Source organism: Odontesthes bonariensis, chromosome 17 (genome assembly GCF_027942865.1).
Source record: "Odontesthes bonariensis isolate fOdoBon6 chromosome 17, fOdoBon6.hap1, whole genome shotgun sequence".
Classification (NCBI taxonomy): domain Eukaryota; kingdom Metazoa; phylum Chordata; class Actinopteri; order Atheriniformes; family Atherinopsidae; genus Odontesthes; species Odontesthes bonariensis.
This window is the reverse complement of record NC_134522.1, coordinates 32,739,425-32,750,584: the sequence shown is the minus strand read 5'-3', so window position 1 is coordinate 32,750,584 and position 11,160 is coordinate 32,739,425.

Genomic DNA, 11,160 nt, shown 5'->3' with positions numbered 1-11,160 from the left:
GAGGTGGGAGGCTCCAGCGTGTTCCTCGTGAGCGACGTACCAGAGAAGCAGGTTGTAAAGTCTGTAATGACTCAAGCCACACCACCATTTCACACTGCATGTCTGAGAGGCTGTGTTTTGGCTGCTTTGCCCCTGGCCACACCAGACTGAACTGCCCTGCTAATAACTCCTCTCAATCCCAGTCTGAGGGAAACTAGCCGACCTGTATTCAGAGGGAGGCAGTACAGGTCACACCACAAACTCCCAAACCGACGACATGTCTGATGCTGAGACTGTTTACACATCTGTGAGAGACTCATGTAGTGACTCTGAAGTCGTTGTTTATCAGAATGTTCACAAAATTGGCAGCAGTGACAGTCTCTTCTACACAACTGTGGACATGGGTGGGACAGTTAAAATTGGTGGAATGTTGGACAGTGGGTCAATGGCCTGCAGCATCAGTGAGACAGCTGAAGTGAAGCTGAGAGAGGCTGGAGTGATAACAGATCAGAGACTGATTGATGTGAATGTGGTCCTTGTTGGATGTGGCGGACTTCGTGTTAAGCCAAAGTGTGCTTTTGATGTGGTGATGGAAGTGTATGGCTGTAAAATGTTAGTCCCCACACTTGTTGTTCCAGGACAGCATGACGAGTTAATACTAGGGACCAACGTTATAAAGCACATCCTGCATCAGTCCAAGCTATGTGAGTCCTACTGGAAGACAGTGTCTGGCCCTTGCCCAACCGGAGACCCAGAAACTGAACATTTCCTGTCCATGCTATCTGGTCTGAATCCCTGGAAAGGTGATGATGTTCCTGACAAGGTTGGTACAGTAAGGTGTAACTCAGCTACCAGCCTCGAGCCTGGCCGTGAATATCTCATATGGGGAAAAATGCCCAAAAACACTGCTGTTTCCCCAGGCAGCACCGTCATGACTGAGCCAACGTCATCCCGCTCAGCTCCCAGAGGTGTTTTAGTTGCAAAGATTGTTACTACATTGTGGGGTGACAGATGGGTCCCACTGAAGCTCATCAACACATCTAACAAACCTGTGTTATTGAGGCGTAATGCAAAGCTGGCTGATATCTACCCCGTCGTGGCACTTGAAGACATGGATGTTGCAGAGCGCTCAGAGGTTCCCCTCGCTGGCTGCACTCAATCAGCTGTCCCGGCAACTGCAGACTCAAATTCTGCTAAAGACAAGCTCAGGTCAGTTGGGCTCAGTGATGTTGATATGGAGTCATGTGAAGTTTCAGAGGGCTGCAAGAGGAGAATGGCTGACCTTGTTCTGCAGTATGAGGATGTCTTTTCACGCCACCATCTTGACTGTGGGGAGGCGAAGGGCTTTGTACATCGCATACACCTGTCAGACAGCAGACCATTCAGGCTCCCATACAGGAGAGTGCCCCCTGGCCAGTACCAGAAGCTGCGCCAAGTGCTGAGTGAGATGGAGGAAAAGGAGATCATCAGAAAGTCGACCAGTGAATACGCATCACCATTGGTGCTTGTGTGGAAAAAAAATGGAGATCTCCGCATTTGTACAGACTTTCGCTGGTTGAACAGGAGAACCCTGAAGGATGCTCATCCCCTTCCTCACCAGGGAGATTGTTTGGCAGCACTGGGAGGTAACTGTCTGTTCAGCACGATGGATTTGACCTCCGGGTTCTACAATATGCCACTCCATGAGGACGACAGGAAGTACTCAGCATTCACCACTCCTATGGGCTTGTATGAGTACAACCGTCTGCCCCAGGGCCTCTGCAACAGCCCTGGGAGCTTTATGCGCATGATGACCAGCATTTTCGGAGACCAAAACTATCTGAGTCTACTGTGTTACTTGGATGATCTGTTGGTGTTTGCCCCTGACGAGGAAACTGCCTTGCAACGGCTGGAGATGGTGTTCAAGAGGCTGCGTGTTCATAACTTGAAGCTGGCCCCAAAAAAGTGTTTCTTTCTCAGGAGGTCTGTCAAGTTTCTCGGTCACATAATAGATGAGAATGGTGTTTCAACAGACTCCAGTAAGGTTGAGAACATTGCAAACATGGTGACCACTGACCTCATGGAGCCCGATGGCGTGACCCCGTCTCAGAAGAGGATAAGGTCCTTTTTGGGGATGGTAAATTACTATCAGCACTTCGTGCCCAGGTACTCCGCCATTGCCAAACCGCTCTTTGATCTCCTGAAAGGTGGGAAAAGAAAAGGCAAACACCACAAGACCAAACTGTCAGCCAGGAAGTTGTGTGCCTCTGACTGGACAGCAGAGCAGGAACAGTCTTTTGAACACTTGAAGTCCTCACTGATTCACAGTGCTGTTCTGGCTCATCCAGATTTCACCCGTCCCTTCATGCTGTCAACTGATGCATCCCTGGATGGCATAGGTGCTGTTCTGTCTCAGGTTCAGGAGGGTGAAACACGAGCCAGGCCCATTGCTTTTGCCAGCAAGTCATTGTCTCAGTCCCAAAAGAATTACCCAGCTCACCGGTTAGAGTTTCTCGCCATGAAATGGGCAATCTGTGACAAGTTCAGTCACTGGCTGAAAGGTCACAAATTCACAGTCTGGACTGATAACAACCCGTTGACTCACATCCTGACAAAGCCAAAACTGGACTGCTGTGAGCAACGCTGGGTGGCCAAGTTGGCAGGCTACGACTTCCATATCAAGTATATCCCAGGTCGGCAGAACGTTGTGGCTGATGCCCTTAGCCGTGTGCCGTTTGTCAAAGGGAGCGTTGGACACAGGCTGCTCGCAGAACCCTATGTAGGTCTTCTCACCGAGGTCAAGGATGTGTCAAATTACTCCGTCCAAAATGCCTTCCGGACATCCAGTGGTCACAGTAAACCCTTTCCGGTGAGCGTCAATGCTCAGTCCACATGCAGTCCACTACAACTGCACACTCAGTCTGTTGCAGTGGAGGATGTGTCTGCTGTGCTGCGGTCGCACATTGAGTGGGATGCTGGTCCGAGGGCCCGTGCTGTTGAAGTGTTGCAGTATCTACCTCAGTTGGTTCAACCTGGACAGGACACCTTACCTGCCTACACCGAAAAGGACCTCCGTAACAAGCAGTTGGAGGACAACACTCTCTCTCGTGTTGTGTACTACATTGAGAGACGTCGGAGGCCCTCTAGGAGAGAAAGGTTTAAAGAGTCTGTCTCTGTCACAAAATACTTGAAGCACTGGGATAGGCTAACTGTGAGCAACGGTGTGCTATACAGGATCTCAAGGGATCAGAAGACCAAGGCAAAGCGCTTCCAATATGTCGTCCCTGGCTCACTCAAGACTGAGGTTCTACATGGAGTGCATGATGGAGCGGGACATCAAGCTCAGTCCAGGAGTCTCAGCTTGACGAGACAGAGGTTTTTCTGGCTGAACCTCGACAGAGACGTGAGAGACTATGTTCGCCACTGTCAGCGCTGCATCGTCAGTAAGACCATCGAGCCTGAGGGTAGGGCTCCCTTGGAGACCATAACATCAACCAGGCCACTAGAGTTGGTATGTATTGACTTTTGGTCGGCCGAAGACTCCAGAAACAAGTCTGTCGATGTCTTAGTGATAACGGACCATTTCACAAGAATGGCTCAGGCATTTCCGTGTAAAGACCAGACAGCTAAGCAGGTGGCAAGGGTCCTCTGGGACCGGTATTTCTGTGTCTTTGGCTTTCCTGAAAGGATTCATAGTGACCAAGGGGCCAACTTTGAGAGTCAGCTGATAAGTGAGCTCCTCAGGGTGTCAGGTGTCAGGAAATCACACACAACTCCCTACCATCCAATGGGAAACGGAACTGTGGAGCGATTCAATCGAACCTTGGGTGGCATGATCCGTGTGTTGCCCCCTGAAGAGAAAGTTGACTGGCCACGGCGCTTGCAGACACTGACCTTTGTGTATAATTGTACTGCCCATGAGACGACAGGTTATCCCCCCTATTACCTGATGTTTGGCCGAGTCCCCCGCCTACCTGTTGACGTCCTCTTTCGTACTGTCCTTCATGACTCTGCCGTGACGAGCTATGATAAATATGCTGCAGGTCTCGCCAACGACCTGAAGGAAGCAATGGTGATCGCTCAGGACCATGCCACGAAAGAGCAGAAGAGACATGCTCAGCTGTACAACAGGAAAGTGAAGGGATCCCTCATTAACATCGGTGACAGAGTGCTCTTGGCCAACAGGAAGGAAAGGGGTAAGAAGAAGCTTGCTGACCGGTGGGAATCAACCGTCTACACTGTGGTGGACATAAACCCAGAGACACATACGTACAGAATCCGCGACACAGTCACTGGACAGGAGAAGGTGATCCACAGGAACCTGCTGCTGCTGGCCAATTTTCTTCCTGTGGAGGACACATGTGACATGTCTGACCCAGCCTCATCCATTCTTGCTACAGAATCCTCTGCCCCAGGAACTGATGGCGTCAGAGAGGATGGAGAGACCTTGTTTGAGGGAGGGAGCGAGACTCTTTGCGGTGCTAGTGAGAGCCCTGATGCTGGAAGTGACAGGAACTCGCTTGTTACTGTGGAGAAGAGACAGTCCCCTTTGACTGATCCGGAACATGTGGACTCAGAGAGGAGAACCATAGAATGGATCACACAGCTGTCTGCTCCAAGTCTGTCTGCAGCGGATGTTACTGACATGACCAGCATGACCTCTGACCCCCAGAACTGCTCTGTTCCATCTGAGGGCCACACGGCAGATCTGTCTGTGACTTGTAACTCTGGCCCTGTGACTGCTGTGGACATCTTGACAAGTGTGAGTCAGCCAGACCCTGCTCTTAGTGCCATGACACAGACAGACAATGCCTCAGACATTCTGCACACTGTTGACCAGACCTCAACCATGCACTGTGACCGTTCTGACGCACAGACACAAGTCAGGTCAAGATTTGGCCGTCTGGTCAAACCTGTGAACAGACTCATACAGACCATGTCCAGACAGGATGTTGTTCAGGACAAGTTCAGTGTCAAAGCAGTTTGCAAATCAGTGTTCCAGGCTTTTGCTGACTAAAACCTTAATCAGATGGCCTATGCCCCTTTGGGTCTGAAAGTTTTTGTATTGATATAATATTCGCTGTTTTCATTTTATACTGTGTCATGAGCCTGTACTACACTATGTTTTGGGGTCTTGTGGGGTGTATAAGGCACCCTGCTACCAGTTGTTGGATTGAGAGATAAGCGCTGCTCTCATGCCACTTCATCCTTAAGGGATACATTTGTTGTTGGTTTTCTTGTTTATGTCCCCTGGTAATTTGTGAACTTGTAGTGTTCTCTATGGTGTAGACTGTGTAGTTGGTGCTCATATTTGATAAAATTCAGTGGGGGTGGGTGTAACGTTGTTAAAAATGCATTTTATTATTTGTTATTTCCAAATCGTATTTGTAAGTTTTATTTATCATTTCATGATTATTTTGAGTATTTATGAATTTTATCTCCGAGTTATATTCAATTACCATTATTTTATACATTTTCCCTGAGTTAATTACACACCTGCACTCTGCCCTTTTTGTTGCTCCTGGGCTTCTGTAGCCCCTCCCCTCTGCCCTCACAGTCCCGTTGTGTTTTGCTGAGGGTAAGTTGTGGGGAAAATACAGCAGTGACATCGTGTCATTTTCTTTGAAAATTTGGCCATTTATGATTTAAATATTTGTTGTACATTATTCTCTGTTATATACTTTATGTTACCAAGCTGTCTTGTGTTAATTTTTTTATCGTTAATATAAGTTTTATGTATGTTTTTAGGTTCGCGGTTTTGGCGCGATTTATCCATGCGTTAGGTTAGCATCAGGTTGCTGGTTTGCACTTCCTGGCGGTGTTTAACATTCTATGTGTATATGTTTAGGAGCAGAGGTGTAGGGAGAGACATAAGGCTAACAACCTCTGTTAATGTCTTCTGCAGGTATGTGTTTTTCATTTTTGGGTTATGAATTTTGTTTCTGTTTTGTTACTTCACCCCACGCTCTTGTGTTAATTTTGCCACGAGGTGGCAACGTTTTCTTCTCGTGTATTATTTTTTGTTCTATAAAATGTTCTTCTGCAAAAGAAAATTTAAAGCTCAGACAGTCCCGTTGTGTTTTGCTGAGGGAGCAGAGGTGTAGGGAGAGACATAAGAATAACAACCTCTGTTAATGTCTTCTGCAGAAAATTAAACACAGAAAAGCAACGTCTTGAGTCCTCTTCCTACATGCCCAAATACACACCCGTTACACATGCATAAAGCTCTTTAAATTACCTTGTGTGAGAAAGAAACACAAGAATAGCCTTATTTTGCGGAGTTAAAACGAAATTCGGATTGTTGCTTATAAACACCAATTACTTCAGTCAAAACAAGGTCAAACTCCTTTGTCCTTCATATATATCCGTTCTAAGTAGGTTACATGCATAAACCCCTTTAAATGACCTTGTATGAGAAAGAAAAACAGGAACAGCCTTACTTTTGCGAGTTAAGGCCAAATTGGTATTTTTGCTATAAAATGAATTCCTTCAGTCAAAACAAGTTCAAACTCTTTTGTCCTTGATATATCTCAATTCTAAGTTGGTTCCACGCATTAACTTCTTTAAATGACCTTGTATGAGAAAGAAAAATAGGAATAGCCTTTTTTTGGCGAGTTAAGGCCAAATTGGTATTTTTGCTATAAAATGAATTCCTTCAGTCAAAACGAGTTCAAACTCCTTTGTCCTTCATATATATCAATTCTAAGTTGGTTCCATGCATAAACCTCTTTAAATGACCTTGTATGAGAAAGAAAAACAGGAATAGCCTTACTTTTGCGAGTTAAGGCCAAATTGGTACTTTTGCTATAAACACATATTCCTTCAGTATAAAAAAGTTCAAACTCCTTTGTCCTTCATATATATCCATTCTAAGTATGTTCCATGCATAAACCCCTTTAAATGACCTTGTTTGAGAAAGAAAAACAGGAATAGCCTTACTTTTGCGAGTTAAGGCCAAATTGGTATTTTTGCTATAAACACATATTCCTTCAGTATAAAAAAGTTCAAACTCCTTTGTCCTTCATATATATCCATTCTAAGTATGTTCCATGCATAAACCCCTTTAAATGACCTTGTTTGAGAAAGAAAAACAGTAATAGCCTTACTTTTGCGAGTTAAGGCCAAATTGGTATTTTTGCTATAAACACCAATTCCTTCTGTCAAAACCAGTTCAAACTCTTTTGTCCTTAATATATATCAATTCTAAGATGGTTCCATGCATAAACTTCTTTAAATGACCTTGTATGAGAAAGAAAAAGAAGAATAGCCTTACTTTGGCGAGTTAAGTCGAAATTCGGATTTTTGCTTATAAACACCAATTCCTTCAGTCAAAACCAGTTCAAACTCCTTTGTCCTTCATATATATCCATTCTAAGTATGTTCCATGCATAAACCCCTTTAAATGACCTTGTTTGAGAAAGAAAAACAGGAATAGCCTTACTTTTGCGAGTTAAGGCCAAATTGGTATTTTTGCTTATAAACACCAATTCCTTCAGTCAAAACAAGTTCAAACTCCTTTGTCCTTCATATATATCAATTCTAAGATGGTTCCATGCATAAACTTCTTTAAATGACCTTGTATGAGAAAGAAAAACAGGAATAGCCTTACTTTTGCGAGTTAAGGCCAAATTGGTATTTTTGCTATAAAATGAATTCCTTCAGTCAAAACAAGTTCAAACTCCTTTGTCCTTCATATATCTCAATTCTAAGTTGGTTCCACGCATTAACTTCTTTAAATGACCTTGTATGAGAAAGAAAAACAGGAATAGCCTTACTTTTGCGAGTTAAGGCCAAATTGGTATTTTTGCTATAAAATGAATTCCTTCAGTCAAAACAAGTTCAAACTCTTTTGTCCTTAATATATATCAATTCTAAGTTGGTTCCATGCATACACTTCTTTAAATGACCTTGTTTGAGAAAGAAAAACAGGAATAGCCTTACTTTTGCGATTTAAGGCCAAATTGGTATTTTTGCTATAAAATGAATTCCTTCAGTCAAAACAAGTTCAAACTCTTTTGTCCTTGATATATCTCAATTCTAAGTTGGTTCCACGCATTAACTTCTTTAAATGACCTTGTATGAGAAAGAAAAACAGGAATAGCCTTACTTTGGAGAGTTAAGGCGAAATTCGGATTTTTGCTTATAAACACCAATTCCTTCAGTCAAAACCAGTTCAAACTCCTTTGTCCTTCATATATATCCATTCTAAGTATGTTCCATGCATAAACCTCTTTAAATGACCTTGTATGAGCAAGAAAAATAGGAATAGCCTTACTTTGGCGAGTTAAGGCCAAATTGGTATTTTTGCTATAAAATGAATTCCTTCAGTCAAAACAAGTTCAAACTCTTTTGTCCTTGATATATCTCAATTCTAAGTTGGTTCCACGCATTAACTTCTTTAAATGACCTTGTATGAGAAAGAAAAATAGGAATAGCCTTTTTTTGGCGAGTTAAGGCCAAATTGGTATTTTTGCTATAAAATGAATTCCTTCAGTCAAAACGAGTTCAAACTCCTTTGTCCTTCATATATATCAATTCTAAGTTGGTTCCATGCATAAACCTCTTTAAATGACCTTGTATGAGAAAGAAAAACAGGAATAGCCTTACTTTTGCGAGTTAAGGCCAAATTGGTATTTTTGCTATAAACACATATTCCTTCAGTATAAAAAAGTTCAAACTCCTTTGTCCTTCATATATATCCATTCTAAGTATGTTCCATGCATAAACCCCTTTAAATGACCTTGTTTGAGAAAGAAAAACAGGAATAGCCTTACTTTTGCGAGTTAAGGCCAAATTGGTATTTTTGCTATAAACACATATTCCTTCAGTATAAAAAAGTTCAAACTCCTTTGTCCTTCATATATATCCATTCTAAGTATGTTCCATGCATAAACCCCTTTAAATGACCTTGTTTGAGAAAGAAAAACAGGAATAGCCTTACTTTTGCGAGTTAAGGCCAAATTGGTATTTTTGCTATAAACACCAATTCCTTCAGTATAAAAAAGTTCAAACTCCTTTGTCCTTCATATATATCCATTCTAAGTATGTTCCATGCATAAACTCCTTTAAATGACCTTGTTTGAGAAAGAAAAACAGGAATAGCCTTACTTTTGCGAGTTAAGGCCAAATTGGTATTTTTGCTTATAAACACCAATTCCTTCAGTCAAAACAAGTTCAAACTCCTTTGTCCTTCATATATATCAATTCTAAGATGGTTCCATGCATAAACTTCTTTAAATGACCTTGTATGAGAAAGAAAAACAGGAATAGCCTTACTTTTGCGAGTTAAGGCCAAATTGGTATTTTTGCTATAAAATGAATTCCTTCAGTCAAAACAAGTTCAAACTCCTTTGTCCTTCATATATCTCAATTCTAAGTTGGTTCCACGCATTAACTTCTTTAAATGACCTTGTATGAGAAAGAAAAACAGGAATAGCCTTACTTTTGCGATTTAAGGCCAAATTGGTATTTTTGCTATAAAATGAATTCCTTCAGTCAAAACAAGTTCAAACTCTTTTGTCCTTGATATATCTCAATTCTAAGTTGGTTCCACGCATTAACTTCTTTAAATGACCTTGTATGAGAAAGAAAAACAGGAATAGCCTTACTTTGGAGAGTTAAGGCGAAATTCGGATTTTTGCTTATAAACACCAATTCCTTCAGTCAAAACCAGTTCAAACTCCTTTGTCCTTCATATATATCCATTCTAAGTATGTTCCATGCATAAACCTCTTTAAATGACCTTGTATGAGCAAGAAAAATAGGAATAGCCTTACTTTGGCGAGTTAAGGCCAAATTGGTATTTTTGCTATAAAATGAATTCCTTCAGTCAAAACAAGTTCAAACTCTTTTGTCCTTGATATATCTCAATTCTAAGTTGGTTCCACGCATTAACTTCTTTAAATGACCTTGTATGAGAAAGAAAAACAGGAATAGCCTTACTTTGGCGAGTTAAGTTGAAATTCGGATTTTTGCTTATAAACACCAATTCCTTCAGTCAAAACCAGTTCAAACTCCTTTGTCCTTCATATATATCCATTCTAAGTAGGTTCCATGCATAAACCTCTTTAAATGACCTTGTATGAGAAAGAAAAACAGGAATAGCCTTACTTTGGCGAGTTAAGTTGAAAATCGGAATTTTGCTTATAAACACCAATTCCTTCAGTCAAAACAAGTTCAAACTCCTTTGTCCTTCATATATAGCCATTCTAAGTATGTTCCATGCATAAACCTCTTTAAATGACCTTGTATGAGAAAGAAAAACAGGAATAGCCTTACTTTTGCGAGTTAAGGCCAAATTGGTATTTTTGCTATAAAATGAATTCCTTCAGTCAAAACAAGTTCAAACTCTTTTGTCCTTAATATATATCAATTCTAAATTGGTTCCATGCATACACTTCTTTAAATGACCTTGTTTGAGAAAGAAAAACAGGAATAGCCTTACTTTTGCGAGTTAAGGCCAAATTGGTATTTTTGCTATAAACACATATTCCTTCAGTGAAAACAAGTTCAAACTCCTTTGTCCTTCATATATATCCATTCTAAGTATGTTCCATGCATAAACCCCTTTAAATGACCTTGTTTGAGAGAGAAAAACAGGAATAGCCTTACTTTTGCGAGTTAAGGCCAAATTGGTATTTTTGCTTATAAACACCAATTCCTTCAGTCAAAACAAGTTCAAACTCCTTTGTCCTTCATATATAGCCATTCTAAGTATGTTCCATGCATAAACCTCTTTAAATGACCTTGTATGAGAAAGAAAAACAGGAATAGCCTTACTTTTGCGAGTTAAGGCCAAATTGGTATTTTTGCTATAAAATGAATTCCTTCAGTCAAAACAAGTTCAAACTCTTTTGTCCTTAATATATATCAATTCTAAATTGGTTCCATGCATACACTTCTTTAAATGACCTTGTTTGAGAAAGAAAAACAGGAATAGCCTTACTTTTGCGAGTTAAGGCCAAATTGGTATTTTTGCTATAAACACATATTCCTTCAGTCAAAACAAGTTCAAACTCCTTTGTCCTTCATATATATCCATTCTAAGTATGTTCCATGCATAAACCCCTTTAAATGACCTTGTTTGAGAGAGAAAAACAGGAATAGCCTTACTTTTGCGAGTTAAGGCCAAATTGGTATTTTTGCTATAAAATGAATTCCTTCAGTCAAAACAAGTTCAAACTCTTTTGTCCTTGATATATC